Source organism: Phodopus roborovskii, unplaced genomic scaffold (assembly GCF_943737965.1).
Source record: "Phodopus roborovskii unplaced genomic scaffold, PHOROB, whole genome shotgun sequence".
Taxonomy (NCBI): Eukaryota; Metazoa; Chordata; class Mammalia; order Rodentia; family Cricetidae; genus Phodopus; species Phodopus roborovskii.
The window spans coordinates 17,868-35,734 of record NW_026125638.1 but is presented as its reverse complement, the minus strand read 5'-3'; positions in this window follow the sequence as shown (position 1 = coordinate 35,734).

Sequence of the window (17,867 nt, the reverse complement as noted above, 5' to 3'; positions counted from 1 at the left end):
GAAAATCTGTCCTTTTCTGATTTCTCCTACATTTCTTCATTAAAGACTTAACATTTTTAACATACAAGCCTTCCACTCATTTTGTTAGTTAACCCATGATATTTTATATTATTTGAGGCAATTTCAAAGTTATTTTGAATGATTTTTTCACAGTCTACCTCTCATTTTCACATAGGAGACCACTGATTCTTTTTTTTATATGCATATAGAGTATTTTTTATTTAATTTTATATAACAAAGTCCAATTAAATGAAAACAAACATTTATACACAATATTTGGGAATTTGGGCGTCGTTCTTTCCAAACTACTTCCTGCTGGTAAGGGGCGCTGTCTTGGGGGATTTGAAGAAGATTCAGATATCCTAGCTGTAGTCTGTAGGGCTGTTTTGTCCAGCTGTTTGGAATGTAGGATCAGCTTGTACTCTGTTTCAGGCGGTCTGGTGTGATCAAACCACATGTGGTTTGATCACACGAGACCACTGATTCTTGAGTAAGGTTTTATCATTATCTTATTACAGAAAATGGATATTTTTCTCAGGAATAAATCTTACCCAGAGTTTACACTCCTTAGATTTTTTTTTTAAAGCTAATTCGGTGAATGTGTGTATTAGCTATAGCAATTTCCCCGTGAAATTGTTTACCAAATTTCTACAAATAAAGATTCTTTTATTCTTCCTTTCCAATTTGTACCCATTTTTAATGTCAGGTGTCCTATTGATTTACTTAAGACTAGAATTACTACAGTTAATAGAGAAGAGGTAAGTGAAAACCCCAGTATTGATCAAGATTTTATGGAATTGTTTTGGTTTATTTCCATTTATGCTGATGAGGGCTATGGATTTGTTTAAAGCTGCTATTAGTATATTTAAGCTGTCCACTCATGTGCCTGTCCCTCCATGAATTTGTACATGATGGGGTATTGGATTTTGAAGAACATTTTTCTTGCATTTAATCATGGGACCATGCTTTGGTCATTTGGAATTTACATGGTCCAATACATTTTTTGTTTTTTGTTTTTTGATTTTTTATGTTAGGTTATCCATAGGTTTCTGGTTCAAAAGCCTAGTTCATCATGATAAAATATCTTTGAATATCCTGTTATATAGTTTGCAATCTCCCTCCCTCCATTCCTCCCTCTCATCCACCCACTCCTTCCATCCCTTTGTCTTTTCCTCTCTCCCACCATCACAAGCACTGTGACCACCCTCCCTTCCCATGCCCCCTAACCCCACATGTAGGGTGATGCTCTCCAAGAGGGTTCAGCTACGTCTGTCAAGTCATTTGGAGTAAGGACTAGGACTTCTCTCATGTCTCTAGGTTAAGGGAATATCCCTCCATGGGGGATGTGCCCCCAAAGTCCTTTTGTGCACCAGGAATACATCCTGGTTCTCACTGTCTAAGGTCTGTTAGAATACTTTTAGCTGAGACCCATGTTCAAGTTGTCTTAAACTGTCCCATGCTGGATTCCCAGCTATCACTCTGGGGGGACTATTAGCTCCTCCCTGTTCAGGTCAGCTGTGTTTGTGTTTCTGCAGCATGGTCTTGTCTTCCTCTCGGCATATGTGTTCTATTTTGGCTCAGTGCTTACTATGGGTGTTTGCTCCTGTTTCCATCAACTACTAGATGAGGGGTCCATGATGGTGAATGAGTTAGACATCAATCTCATTATCAAGAAAGGACATTTATGGCAGCATTTCCATTGTAGCTTAAATTGTTTGTTGGTTTCAGTCTTGTACGTCTCTGGACATTTCTCTAGGTCCAGTGATCTCTTCAAACCAATAACAAAACACAACTGGCACTAGGCTGCCATGTCCCCGGACTTATCTGCTTGTGGTCCTTTGAAGGTTAACCTGCATTCAAAATGAAAAAGTAGGACATTTGTCTTCAAGCTGGGGGATCACAATTACAGCTATCAACAACACACACACACACACACACACACACACACACACACACAAATAAATAAATAAATAAATAAAATACAGGAGCTAGCCACTGATATTGGGTTTAGTACTTCAAGCTGAAAACAGGAGAGACAAAGCCACCAAGCTGCTATCTCTTGCATACCTCAGTGCCCATGAGCTCTCCCCAAGCATCAGAAGGCTTCCTCTCCTCAGCTCCTGGAGATAATCCTGAGACTGAGACTGAGACTCTTACTGACTACACAAGACCTGGCTCCTATCTTTTCTACATCTCTAGTTCTAAGATCAAGCCCAAGATCTCGCTTACCATTTTAGACTCCTCCCGTCTCGGGTGTAGCCCTGCTTGGACTTGAACATAGAGAGAACCATGTGTGTTTGTCTCCCCAGTGCTCAGATGAAAAGTTGTCTGCTTAGCTTTCAACAGTACTGCTGATTTGCCATTTGTATGGCTCTAGGATATCTTAAACTATTTACAAGGCTTTAATATATCTGAAACTATATATTACCACAGAGAGATTTCAGAATTCTACTTTCTGCTTTGCTCTTTCTCCCCACCACTATGGGGCAGGAGACTCGGCCGTCTCTGAAATTTTCTCTCCAGATGTCAATATTTTTTTCTAGAGAAGACATTTTAAGATACTTGGGAGGGTTACATCCCTCCATTTACTTGTCTAGATTGAATCTTAGGTCATACTCAGCTGTTGAATGGTTTCCAGCATTTTATAAATCAAATTTGTTGTACGAAGCTTCTCTAGAGCAGATATATATATATATATATATATAGATAGATAGATAGATAGATATAGATAGATATTGATATAGATATAGATATCTCCAACCTCTGCCTGTATGAAGGAAAGGGATTTATGAGAAGGACTCTGGGATACAAGTCTAAACTGCAGTACTTACTCAGTAAGGTGGGATAGACCTACCTTGTCTGCTGGTCTTCAGTATTAGCAGGAATTCAGAAAATTAGTAGCTAATGCCAGTGAAGGAACAGACTTGCTTCAAGGCGAAGGCCAGTGGGCAAAGAGGAAGACCTTTCTCTGTGTATGTGCCTATATTGGCTCCTCCCAGAGGGTGTGGCCTCACTAAAGATCAAGGAGAGGACTAAAGGTGTGTTGTTCTTCTGGCCTCAAGGTCAGGGTTAGGGTGGGTCCATCCCTCTGTCTCCAATGTTCCTGCTGCAAGTTGAGCTACCTAGTTCAACTGGAGCAGAATATTTCCCACTGCAGTGCTCTGAATGTCAAGATGTTAGTTTACAACACAAGAAGTCAGTTCAGGAACCAGGATTGTCTTGTGCTTATCGTGCTAAGAGAAGAAAAGAGGATCCTAAATTCTTCTCCTTCCGGTCACGCTGACAGAGTAGATTCCCAGTTTCTCAATTAGTGGCCAATTACTTGGCTTTTTCTCATTTTCCTCTAATTTATTGCTCTCGTTTTATCTTTAAAATTTTTACACCGACATCATTTTACATCCCAATCCCAGTTCTCTTTCAATCCGGCGGGAATGCCCACATTCTGCCAACCCCACTCCCAATTCACTCATCTGGATGACAAACTCCCAAGTGGGGAATCAGCATAGTAAGTGACATCACTTGAGACCAGATAAAGAGCTTCCCTACTGTACCTAGGCTTAGCAAGGGATCTCTCCACAGGAGATGGACTCTGTTTCTGCTGGTTGTGGTCCCCAAAACTGCCCAAGCCACCCGACTGTCACCCACAGTCCCTGAGGCCGAGTTCAGTCTCATGAAGCTCTCCAGCTGTCAGCCTTTAGGCACTGAGCTCCCACTCGAATCTTGCTTGGATCTGCTGTTTGTGTGGGTTTCCCCACCAAGGTCTTTACCTCCTTGCTCACTTTCTCACTCCTCCTCCTTCTGTAAGACTGGGTGACTGCAGGAGATTGGCCAGTGCTTAGCTGTGCATCTATCTCTACATCAGATTCCATCAGGTACTGGATGAAGATTCGACAGTGAAAATGAACCAGAAAGCACATGAGGAAGCGCCACACTTTGTTTTGAGTAGGGTTTTCCTTTCCAGGCTGGTCCCACTGCCAAAACACCCTTAAATACCACAAAGGGACACTGTGTTAGATATAAAGCTGTAGGCCAGTTAATAGTTGGTTATCAGCTAGATCTGTCTTAAATAATAACATATTTATATCAATCTTTGTATTTCCATGTAGTCTCATTTTACTGGAAAGGAAGGCTCGTGTTTTCTCTCTATCCTCTACTTTGGATCTCCTCCCCTTTGCTTCCTCTTTCCTCCTTGTCTCCTAGTACCACCAATCAGTCTTTCCTATTGTTCAACAGTGCTTTATTCATTTAAAAATAAGAGAAACATATTTGCAGAATGATATCTCCCATTATCCCCTCTTTTCTGTCTAAAATAAAAAGAAGGGTTTTAAACTTAGCATAGCATAATACATCATACAACATTTGTCACATAAGAATCACAGTTAACAATATTTCGTACATTAACATTTAGCAAGGTTTATATATTGTATCATCTATCCTATCCTTGTTAATCTACAGTCCTATATGTAAATTAACTCTTATCTCAAATGAAAGAAACTATAACCATAAATATCTCTCTCCAAGTCCATCAAAGATCACAGAACGATAATGCATAAACTCTAGAAATGACAGAGTCAACTTGCTTCCTGGTCAGTCACCTGAATTTCTTCTGTAATGTTCTATCTTCAGCCTATAGGCCATAGTGTGTCTGGCAGACTCCTCAGCAAAGCAGAAAACTTTAAACAGTCCACCTGTATTGGCAGTTTGTCTGTCATTTTTCTCTTTGTTCTGCAATGGTTCTGGCAGAATCTTCCATGAAGCAGGAACCCTGAGGCACTGTCCACCTTCTATCAACAGTCACTTTCCTGTGGGTCCTGCATGTCTGTTTATACAGGATAAATATGAACAGTTCAGACAGGAGCAGTATTTTGCCCAAATGGCAAGTTTTGCCATTTGGGAGTAAACACCATAATGATTTACTTTGATGTCCATCTTCTTTTCTGACACAGGTTGTGTTGCCAAGAGCAGTTATGTCTTACTGTCAAGAAAAGTCATAAACCATTTTAAATGACATTATCTGTAGGTCTTTGAAAGTTTTGAAGAATTCCTATTTATCTTAGATACATCTCTGTATATCTAGAAATCCTAACTCACATAAGTTTTGACAATTATAGTTTACTGAAAGACTTTCAGTTGCAGAGCAATGATGTAGGAAAGGGACAAAAGAGTAGTTCTTGCAAACAGAATATAGAAAATCACAAGGAAAGGACGTTGCCATGGGTGGAAAGATGAGGATGTATGAAAACCTAATGCACCAAGAGCCCAAGATTCTTTAGATTCATTCAAAATCAAAGCAGAGAACAAAAAAAAAAAATAAAAATAAAAATATCATTCTGTGTTATTTCCACTTGTTCCAGGAGCCTTGGCTTCTCCCAAAAAAACGAGCACACTCTCCTCTGTAATGTGGCCTTGATCAAACATTCCTTCACTCTCACTGAATAGAGAACGATGACAGAGATCCAGGTTCCAATATGCATGATGGCAGATGAGCTAGGAGAGATGTGGGACAATTCCCTTTTCACTGACATCTGCCTAATGGTAGCTGGCCAGGAATTCCATGATGACAACACCATTATAGCAACTCTGAGGAGAGCAGAACAAATTGTGTTGAGATCAATGATCAGGAATTGCAAGGTTTCAAGGAAATGATGGGATTCATTTACACCAGAAAGGCACCAAACCTCCACAGCATGGCAGACACTGTGCTGGCAGCTGCTGACAAGTATGGCCTGGAGCCTTTGAAGATCATGTGTGTGGATAGCCTGTGCAGGGACCTCTCCATGGAGAATTCTGCCAACACTCTCATCCTGGCTAACATGCTCAGTGCATGGCAGCTGAAAACCCAGGCATTGGATTTTGTTACACCTCATATTTCAGAGGTCTATGAAACTTCATGTTGGAAGACAATGGTGGGCTCAGATTTCCATTTGGTGGATAAAGCATACAGCTCCCTGGCTTCTACTCACTGCTCTTTACTGGAGCCCTATTCCAAATGCCTGAGGCAATCTTCGGACTCTCTCAGCTCTGACCTACAGGTGTATTCAAGAAGCATCAGCTACAATTGTTACCAAGGACACCTTGATAGAGTGGGGGGGCTTATTTAGCATTTACAGAGAATCTGGAAAGACACCCTGGGGACTCAGGACTTTAATACCACTGTAAATGAGTTGAATGACATTTAGGGATAGGGGGAGTACTATATTTTTATCATAAAATATTCAGTTGGTGTACTCTTTTGCTTTCTGTCCAATTATTTAAATAGTGGGATTTTGCTTAGTTCTTGACCCCATGCTCATCACAACAGGGTTCTTGGGGGAACCAATGTGGACTAAACTAAGGAGAACATATGATCAAGGATTTAGAGAAAAGGAGGACACAAACATAAATTTGCTTACAAGAGACTCACACAAGAATGAACACATTTTGATTCCTCCAAACTCAGTGTGTTGGAATTGGAGGGCTGACTCATTTTTCCAAAGCAATTGTTATTCCTGTAGAGAACCAGTTTAAGAGTTCAGATCCCAGTGTATGTGGGTGACTTATCTATTATCTCTAACTGGAGATCCAGAGGATCAAAACCTCTTCTTATCTTTGTGCGTACATTCATCTCTGTTAACCAAAGATAATATGAAGTGAAGAAAAAATTTACAGTCAATTTGGTGATTCTGTGGTGTTTCTGTTTGAATAAAAACATTGTAGTCCATTAATCTCTGCTCAGCTGTGGTTGTTTGGGCAGCTCAGTCCTCAGGCCTACCACAGTCCCAAAAGCCCTCACCCCTCTTTCTTTGCACTTATGCTTGCAGAGCAGATGACATAACTGTCATGCTTTCGTGGAAAATGAGATGAGCATTCCAAAAGGGAAAAAGACAGCTGTATCTGGCAGAGTCTTTTGATAGTCTTGTCTTTGCAAAAGACTTTGTTGGTTATAAAAAAGGAGAATGATGTACATTAACTGAGAATCCTTACTTTTTCCACCTGTACTATTGGTCTGTCTTTACATATTGGGAAAATAATTCTTCCTACCACACAATGGTCAAAATTGTATTATTTCTCTAGAGATAGATTCAATGGTTGTGTCTTTGCTCTTATCACTTGTCCTCCTCTGTTGATTTTTGTTTGTCCTTGACAACTCTTTCCTAATTAGACTGGAGTCATATAGGTACAGGTTAATCCCAACCAAGCTCCCCATTGCATGAGGTTTCAAAGATTGAATATAACATATCCATGTATATGTTGTAGCCAGGATTTGGCTACCCCACTTTGCAGAAAGAAATTGTTTTCCTTGGTTTCTTTTGCTATATTGGTAAGTTGCTTTATGGGAGATCAAGATTATTTATTTCTAAAATGTTCAGTTAAACCAAAATCAGAGATTTGTGTAAATTGTTTTCTTTTAAAAAGCAAAAGGAAATTATATCATTCATTATACCCTTGTGACAGACAATTCACTTCCTACAATCTACAACTCCAGAGAACCTATTATACATGGAGGTCTTTAAGAGAGACATAAATGTATCATCCATGAAGGACAAAGGAACAAATTCTTCTGAGTCATTTGGGAGCTTTGGGAAAAGGTGATAGAGGTAGGAGAAAGGACTGGAGGTGGGGAGGGGAAAAAGAAATTGAGGGTTCAGAGAAGATGAGGTGGAGAGGAACAGTGTAAGAGACTCAGGAAAGGGGTACTTAATAGAGATACCCTTTATGAACTTAAATAGAAGTATGGCACTTAGCAAATGTTCAGGAATCCACAAGGAAAAACAAAACTAAGAAACTACCTAACAGTAGAGAGCCTACCTTAAAAGCCCTTCCTGTAATGATATTGATGCCTACCTTAAATGCCATCCTAGAGCCTTCTTCCAGTAGCTGATGAAAGTAGAAGCAGAGAAGTACTGAAGTGAACTCTGGAATCCAGTTGTAGGGAGGGAGGAATGATGAGCAAAGGGATCAAGGCCATTCTGGGGAAACACACAGAAACAGTTGATTTTAGCAAGTCAGAGCTCATGAATCCCAGTCTGACAGATGGGGCACCTGCATAGGATAAAACCAGGACCCCTGAACATGGGTGCCATTTGGAGGGCTGTAGCACTCTATGTAACCTCTTGCAGTGGCACCAGTATTTCCCTCCAGTGCATGAATGGACTTTGAGAGCCTACTCCCTATGTAGGGCTACTCTCTCAACCTAGATTCTCAGAAGGAGAGCCTGCTCCAAATGTTGTGACAAATTTTGATGACCTTCCATGGAAGATCTCAGCCTCATTGAGAAGTAGATGGAGGGGTAGGCTCAGCAAAGGTGGGGCAGTGGGAGGACAGAAGGGAGGAAAAGGAAAATGGAATTGCTATGTAAAATAATATTGTTTTTAAATTAAATAAAAGTTTAATTTTAAAAAGAAGAACTTTCTGAGACATCCCTTTAGGGGGACTGAGCAAGAACAGGAGAAACTTGCTGGGATGTTTTCTTATGTGGACCTTGCAAAGCTGTAGCAGAGAAAAGAAGAACTTTTCAACAGAGCAGGGTGGGAGGTTGTTTTTAGAAGACTGTACCTGAAGAAGTGGTGAGCCAAGGAAAAAATCAGTTGGCTCTACTGGGATGCTCCGTTGAAGGGACAGAGCAGAACTCAGCTTCAACGGCTCTCAGGGAGAGGTCCAGGATTGCTATATCCTTCAGGGAGATCATACCCTACCTCACCCCATATTCAGGTGGTCTGAAAATTCAGAACACATTACTTTTCAGGGCTGAGCTGACCTGGGTTGCCTGGATTCCCTAAAATTAGGTCACTTTTCCTATCATGGCTGAGCAGAGCTCTTCTTGGTAGCCTGAATTCCCCATAAGTCAGGACACTTTTACAGCTCCAGAGCTGAAATGCTCACATTTTGATGCCAATACCTGGTACTCACATTGGCTTCCAAGTGGAACCTTCAGAAATGTAGGGTTGCGAACAGGGATTAATGCTGAGACATAGATTTGAACCAATAGAAACTCTGTCTTACTAGGCTGACAATTGTACTGGATGTTCAGAAACCCAGTATACCATGGAACATTTCTTGGGTGAGCAGTTAATCACAGATACCATATGCTGGGTTGACATTATTCTCTTAATAAGAAGTGTTATCCAGAAGCAGAAGTATGATGCCAAACAATAAAGGTAGAACATTTACACTTTCCTCATCACTATGGACATGGTATTTTGTTTTATTTTTGGTGGCTGGTGCTATAAGAGTTTTGGATATTTTTGGCCTGAGTGGTACTTCCACCATGGAATCTGGTGACATTTCACAATATTCTGGACATGGAAGTGCCAGGGCCAACTTCTCCTATATGTCCAAACAGAATGTTTCAATCTGATTACTCATGCAGAGCTGAAACAACAAGCATAGGTGTCATATTCCTCCATAGCATTAGGAAGAAACCAATCAGAGGGACTCTTTGGGATCCAGAATGCATGTTGTGTTATTTCTAGACTTCATTGACAACACATTCTTTCTTCTGACTTCCTCCAAGAATCTTACTTCTTGAATCTCAGTGGAAACTGCAAAACTATTGTAGGGTACCTTGAAAATTTCAGGTGTTGAAGGTACTTTAAAGATCAAAAGAAACTATACAGATGTGAAGCAAATCCTAATAGATCACACATGTATACACAGAATAATATAACCAACAAAACTTTCAATTATTAACATATTCCAAAATAAAACATAGTTTAAGCAATATCCATGTACAAATCCAGGCCTAAAGAAAGTGTTTGATGGAAAACTCCAAACTAAGGAGATTCACTACACCCATAAATAATACAAGGAATAAATAATCTCAATGTAATTAAGGCAAAACTAGGGAAACATGCACTAATACCACTAATATCAAACCATTAACAACACAACATAAGAATCAATCATCATTGTTCATTGATATACCTCATTAACTGTGGTCTTGGTTACCTAGTGAAAAATTAAGAGTGGATGTGAAGAGTTTCCATTATTTGCTGCAACCAGGAACCCACATGATCAAAATTAGTAAGGATTAGCTCACAATAAAGGATTTGAAATTTATATTCCAAACATAAAAATATGTATACTCACATATATATCAAAAATATTTTCACCCTAAAGCTATTCAGAAGAAAAAGCTATTCAAACCTATTCAAAGGAACAGGGCACCTAGACTCAGAAAATCAGAAACAATAGTTCTCACTTACCAAAAAGAAATAAAGAGCAGATAAATATTTTAAGCAGTTATACACCCTAGTAAAAAAAAGCATAATCACTGAAGTCTCCCTATCAAAAAGTAACCCAAATGTCAGAGAGTTTTTCACAGCAATCTAGCTGCCATTTAAAGAGGAGTTAATGTCCATACTCTTCAAAATATTCCAGAAATGTACAGTAATGCATTATTTTTGATTTAATAAAACTTGCCTGAGAATTCAGATGGCAATGTCAACCACAAGCCACAGAAGCTAAACACATAATTTTAATTCCTGCAGCCAGAAGGTAGGAAGTGGGGATATACACCTTTAATCCTAGGACTCAGGATCTTATTTATTTATTTGCATCTGAATAAATGTTGTTTTACATGTCAATCCCAGTTCCCCCATCCTCCCATCCTCCCCCTACCACCCACACAAACCCCAGCCCATCCCCTTTCTGCTCCCCAGGGAGGGTAATCTTCCATGGGGAGTCCACAGTGTCTGTCAGATCATTTGGGGCAGGGAACCCTACAAGGTCACATCTAACAATATGAGCAACAGTGGAGAGGCTACCTTAAATGTCATTTCCTGATAATGAGTTTGATAATTAAGTTATATGCCATCCTAGAGCCTTCATCTAGTGGCTGATGGGAGGAAAAGTAGATACCCACAGCTACACAATGAGCCAAACTCCTGAAATCCAGTTGCAAGGAGGTGGGAGTGATAAGCAAAGGGGTCAAGAACAGACTACAGAAAACAAAGTGACAGCTGACCTGAACAAGGGGGAGCTTATGGATCCCTACACTGATAGCTGGGGTATTCTCTCATTGCTTTTAATCATAGGACAATGTGGCACCAAGGTAATCTTAAAGTACTTCCTGACCAACAGCCATAAACTTTCTTTCCTCTATTGTGGAGGAGCAATCCAAATTCCTGTTGGTTACCTTGAACTTTCTCTCCTCATTGCACTGTTATTTCCTTCTCAAACTGTTGTATTAAGGACATAAGCTCAAAGTGGTCTGGGAGAACTCTCAGATTCCACTTCAATGGAATATTTGTTGTGGCTTCAGTCAGGAGTACTGACCTCACACCAGCAGTCACCCTGGAACCAAAATGTCTTTGCTTGAAGAAGTTAAGTTAATGGGAACAGGAAACCAATTTTTCCCACAGGAAGTCACTAGGCATGACAGAGGGAGGCACAATTCCCTTTTCTACCACTTGGTGCCTGAACCTATGCATCTGTGCTATAGATAAAGCAGGCTCCTGGAGAACACTGCCACAGTCGTCCTGGCTGATGACATGTCATTGGCTTTTTAACCGTGTCCTCGAAAGTCCATCCTATCATTCGGTCATGACAGCTGCTTCAGAATGTTAGTGAATATGGTAAGAGCAGTGAACTACAAGATATGTGAGGCAGTTGCAGCTCTCTGTGAATTTATTGCCATGGACAGAAGGTATACTGTGTGGAATACCATGATGGTTGACAAGGCATTCTGTTAGTCCTTTTATAATATATTTGATAAATCACTGCATGCAAGAAAGGCAAATCCATAACTAGAAAATATATAATCGGGTAAGAACAAAGCATTGTCCCTTATGCAGTTGAAGTGGTTTAATATAGTATTCCTATCACCAAGTTGTTGGCTGATCAGCCAGGGGGATGGTGAAATACAGGTTTCTTTATTGGTCACTGTTGTAAGATCTGGCATTCAATAGCACCTAAAATCAGGGGAGTCTCGAGTAGATGTTCATGTTATTGTTCCCATTGATAACCCGCATCTCAGCTACCATGGCTACATTGAGCTTAGACCCATCGCACAATAATAAGCATGAATTGGGAAAAGAGCTGATTGTCCACAGAATGTATAATCCTATCTACTTGATACTGACCTCCTCTGCTGGAATTACCTTTTCATGGGCATTTACATGGAAAACAGGGATCTTCATATTTTTGTTCCTTTGTATATCTGTCCAAATATTTCATCAAACGTTTTCCCAGTTATTCTTTATTTTTTTCCATGTTTCTTTTTATTTATCTTTCTCTTATAGTCTTCCCTCCTTCCACTCTACCTAGATGTACTTACTTCTTTTTCCTTTCAAAAAGGAGCAGGCCCTTTGGGCAAATTAAATAAATATAGCATAATGAGATGCAATAAGAATTAGCACAATCCCTCCAGAAGGGAATGTGCTATCAAGGCAGGAGCCAACCCAGTAGGAAGATAAGGTTCACAAGATCAGACATATAAATCAGAGTCTCATCACACTCCCACTATTAGCGGTCTCTCTCTCTCTCTCTCTCTCTCTCTCTCTCTCACACACACACACACACACACACACAAGTATGTTAAACACACACAGCATATATAGAGCATAGTACAGATCATGAAGGCCCATTGATAGCCCCTTAAGGTTATGTGATTCACCATTAGCTCCCTTTGGTTGATTCTGTGGGCTCTTTTCTCCTGATATAGTTGATGTCCCTACAATCCTTCCTCCCTTCTCCTTTGGGCTTCCTTAGATCTTTCTAATGTTCAACTGTGGATCTCACTATCTGTTCCCATCAGCTGCTGGAGAAAGTCTAACTAATGAAGACTGCTGGGCTGGACAGCAGTCTCTGAGTGGAACAGAATTTCATTACTGTCATTTCATTGACTTTTGTGTATGATGGTGAGAACCCTGCCCAAATATCCACATATGAGAGAATCTGGCTGAACTAATGGGGTGTTCTTCAATAAGAAACACCACTGGAATCCACAGAATTGAACGAAGTCCAATGCAAGAGCAACAAATGTGTTTGCCACCTGAGTCAATGCTCCAGTTCCTACATACTGAGTTTAGAAGAAAAATGTCTTCTTTCTCTTTCCACTTCTCTTATAAGGAAACATTCATTTTTTTTTTTTTTTTTTTTTTTTTTTTTTTTTTTCTGAGCCCTTGATGATATGTTCTGCTTATTTAAATTCAGAAAGGCTTTATCTGAGGAAACACTGTTGATATATGCTTCATGCAATAACTAAACTGAATTCCAGTAAACAAACCAAACCAGTATAGCAACAGGGTAGAAGTTGGGAAGAATATGTCAAAATCCAGCTTTCCCGTTCCCCAATATGCCATTCAACTCGCTTATGATGGTATAAAAGGCCTAAGCCCCATGTTGTCTTTCCCCAGATTCTTTGTAAATGCTACACATGTCCCGATCAACCAGGAATCCTTGGTAACAACACTGGCTACTGCTTCTAGACTATAACTGTAGGTCACAGCTGAGAGAATTCTAAGACTGCCTCAGTCATTACAGAGTGCAATCAAGTAAGAATGGTGAGCGGAACCCAGGGAGCTGTATGCTTCAGCCACCAAGTAAGGATGGGAGCCCACCATTGTCTTCCAACTTGAGAACTCAGAGACGTCTGAAGCATGAGGTGTAATGAAATCCAATGTCTGGTGTTTCAGCTGCCCTACACTGAACAGGTCAACCAGGATGAGAGTTTGGGTGGTATAATCCACAGAGATGTTACTTCAGAGGGCTCTCTGGCTCATGACTATCAAACTTATAAGGCCATACTTGTTTTCAGCTGCCATCACAGCATTTGCCATGGTGTAGATTTCTAGTCCTGTCCCACTATAAATGAATCCTATCATTCCTTTGAAGATTTTGGGATGCAGATCACATCTCAACGTGGTTTGGTTTGCACTGCTCTCCTTCATGTCATGTTCAAACATGGCACTGAAAACTGAAAGTGAGCTGCTAAGATGTCCTTGTGAACCCAGAACTCCTGGCCAGCTACCAACCGGCAGCAGACTGTGAAGAGGGAATTCTCCCACAACTCTCCTTGATCATCTGCCATCGTGGACCTTGGAAGCTATATCCATGGAATCATGCTCAGGTCAGACATGCTGAAGAAGTCTTGGGACATGATCCCCATGTTGAGGGTTGTGAACATGTTTTCTGGGATAATCTGATGAGCATTGGACAAGATGAAATCTGGAAGGATGACCCTTCTGAAAACTTTCCCATAGACTGGCAGGGAGGTAAAAGCTTTTGGGCTTATTCCAGTTTCAGGTTTTTCTCCGTGGGTGTTGATGATCCAAAACTGGAACTGTGCCCCAATGCAACACTTTAGAGAGCTGAGCAACTCTAGGTTAACTGACAAATAATCTCTGCTTCATTCTTCTACCCTGTTATGGTGTAATCTCAAATGCCACTTGTCATTATCCTTTGTTGAGAAAGTTGGGCTTTTAATGCTGTCCCTCATTTCCTCTATAGAAAATGGAAGATGCTGATGGGCCACTTGTAGAAGAAATTCTGAGCTCGGAAATGTTTGCAGACCCAGCTCTGGGCCATCTTGTCCTTTGACATTTCTCCTGGAGGTACTATGAATGTAAACTGGCTCCAAAATGGAGAACAATGATTAGTTTTCTTGACCCTGTGAGAAACAATAGTAATAGTTTAGACATTTAGTTTCTGTCTCTCCAATGTTCCCTCTTCTATGAGGCTGGAAATGTGGATCTCTGAAATTCTTTATCCAGATTTCATTAGTAGCCTCAGTGTAGATACTCAAGGATACTAGGGACTGTTACATCACGTCATTTTTTTTTTTTTTTTTTTTGTAGATTGATTTTTAGGTCAATAGGTGACTAATTTTGACAATCATACACAAGTGTTGAAAATTTGGAACATTTTCTACATTTTATATAAAAAATGTTCTCTAGAGTAACAGAACATACACAATGACTCTCTATCTCTCTGTTTATGAACGAAGGGTAATCATGAGAATGACTTTGAGCTGCAGTCTTGCTAAATCCACAATGTCTAGCTTGTTTAAGGGCGAGTCCAAATATTCTGTGCTTACTCAGTCCAGGATGTTGAACATTTTGGCTGGTCTTCAGTAGATACTGGAATTACAGAAACTATTCTCTAGCTCTAGTGAAGGTATGAAATTGCTGCAAGGTGAGGGCAAGCAGTCAGAGAGCAAAATCTTCCTTCTTCCATGTTCTTTTAATGCTCCCAGCAGAAGGTGTGTCCAAATTTAGGGTGTGTCTCCTAGCATCAATATCTAGATTAAAGTTGTGTACATTTGGGCCTTGATATGTAGCTTAAATGTTTTTGTCTTTCTGCCTCCCAAGTCTGTATTTGAAGTGGATCTACCCTACCTTCTTCAACTTATGTAAAACATTTCTCAGAGACAAATCTCTGTGAGTCAGAGCCTGTCCAGTCTATACAGGTAGTTCCACGACAGCCAGAATTGTTACCAGAAAAACCCTGTCTTTAAAAAAAAAATGAAGTGAAACAGAACAACAACAGCACAAAGGAGTATTCCTTTCATTAACAAGGTCAAGGAAGAGGTGTTTTTCTCCCTTCAGGAGTCTCAGTTTTTAAATATGTAGGACAATGTGGAAGAATTCATATATGGTGGCAGGAAGCAGTGGCAGACAGGACATTCTGAAAGTGGCTGTCTTCTTTCTGGCCTTTTATTCCTTCCAGACTCACAGTCCCAGATATGGCTCCACCAAATTTCCTTGGCTGTCTTGCCCCTCCTCCTCTGTCAATACTCCTTGAACACATTCTTAATGCTGCACTTAAGGTTGTGCATCATTCCATCATGCTGACTACAATGATTCAACTTCTCATTAGCTCATTATCTTTAATCATTAATTGGTGAGTTCTTTTCTCATTAAACTTTTTATTTCCATGTGCACTCTGCTGGGCTTAAAAATGAGGAATCATTCTTGCTTTGAAAGGGTGCAGAATATGTTCAAGAGTTAGTGATGGGGGGGGGGCTTTTGAGATGATTGATTGTCCTTAGGATGTGATCTGTAAATGCTCCACTTCTATCATCTCTTTATATTTTATGATGTCTTCAGGGATTCACTAGGGCTAGAGGACATGAAAATAACGTCTGTGATTCAATCCACTCAGTAATTCCCAGACTAGCTCTCCTGAAATTCTGGTTCCAATGGTGTTCCTCCCTCCATACACATAAATCAATCAATTGGTTTGGATCTCTGAATGTTTTGTTCCTCACTTAGGATAGGAATCTATTATAGGTGGCTCTCTAGTATCATCAGTGACTCTTCTCTATGCGGGTTTACAGTCAGCATGACTGAAGAGACCACACCATCATCCAGCCTCCTGATGTAGCAGTCATGATAGGGAGCAAAAAAAGACATATAGGCCTCTGATTCAGAACATGTCACAAAGAAACTCCAGGACTGACTAAACTCAGCATGCTTAGTTCCTGGTTAATATTTGGAATATGCCACCTGCAAGAGATAAACAAAACCACAGTAACCACTCCCTTCTATAGCCAGCCCATTAAATTACCGGGAATATGTATTTCATGCCAAACAGAAAAATTTTTAAATTTCCCTTAATTTTTCCCAAATGTCAACCAATCAGAAACTTACTCATTCCTCTCCCCACCCATTGGTGTAACCCTGCCTTTTTGCCTTCAATACCCAGCCGTAGACACGGTGGTGGAGGGGGTCACTTTCTCTCATGGCTCCCTCCTCAGTTAACTAATCAAGGTTTCTGGCAAGCCAGATAGAGCAGTAATCTTTGCTTTTCTGTTTAGTGAGTCTGTCTCCCTGGTTGTCTTTGAGGGTCCTTGGAACTTGGCATAGCATGGCAGGTACCCATTCCCTCAATTGTCTCATTTGAAATGAACATCAATAGACAATGGAGGACCCATCATTTGCAATAGTAACGCTTTACATTGCTAGCTCAGAGCTCCCATGAGCAAGATCCTGGAAAATAAAGCAGCTTTTTCTGGGGGAACTGGACCCCCCCCCCAAGTCTGCAATACAGAGAAAGTTCATAGAGTCTGCCATTCCTGGAATGGGACAGGTGGAGCTTTAATTTCAGGGAGGTGGTTCTCTGGGGGAACTGGCACAGAGAAAAGGATCCAGGTTTACAACAGGAGGACAAACAAGTCTTAATTAGCACAAGTGTCCACATTACCAGGGAAAGTCATTGCTTATTACAGGAAAACAAAGTGATTGAAACACATACAAACATACACAAATGCAAAAGAACATGTAACAGAGAGAGGGGAGAGAGAGTAAGAAAGTCAGACAGAAAGACAGAGTAAATGGTTTGCTGCTTGACCACTGATTTAAGCCAATATAAAGTCTTTATTAGACAGCTGCCAACTAAATGGGGTGTTCTGGATTCTAGTGAAGTAACTATTCTTCCTCAGGGTGAGCTTTTAAGCACAAAAAAACCATATTCTGGGTTGGCATACTCCGGTTAACAGGAACAGTTAGCCAGAAGTGGCACTACAAAAGCCAAAATATTAGTATATGTTGAGTAATATTTGAGCATTTAGAGATATTCACAGAGCTATGGACTTTGGTGGATTAAGCTTTTGTTTTTGTTATGTCAGGGTTTCCTATTTTGTGCACAAGGGCTGGGTTTTACACCTCGCATGGTACTAACATCATGGAGACATTCGTGCTTAGGTATGGATTCCTACTAATGTGTACCTCTGTTACACAGCTTAGTGTATGAATCAGGAGCCTATGGTGCAGAGGCAGAAAAGGGTTTTGGATGCCCTGGATAAGTGGAAATATTGATGATATCAGCTGTCCGGTGAATGCAGAGCATTGGATGCAAGTCCTCTGGAAAGGTATACATCACATTTCTAAAAACTAAAACACTTCTGATTTTGTTGATTTGAATGTTCTCTCTCTCTCTCTGCCTTT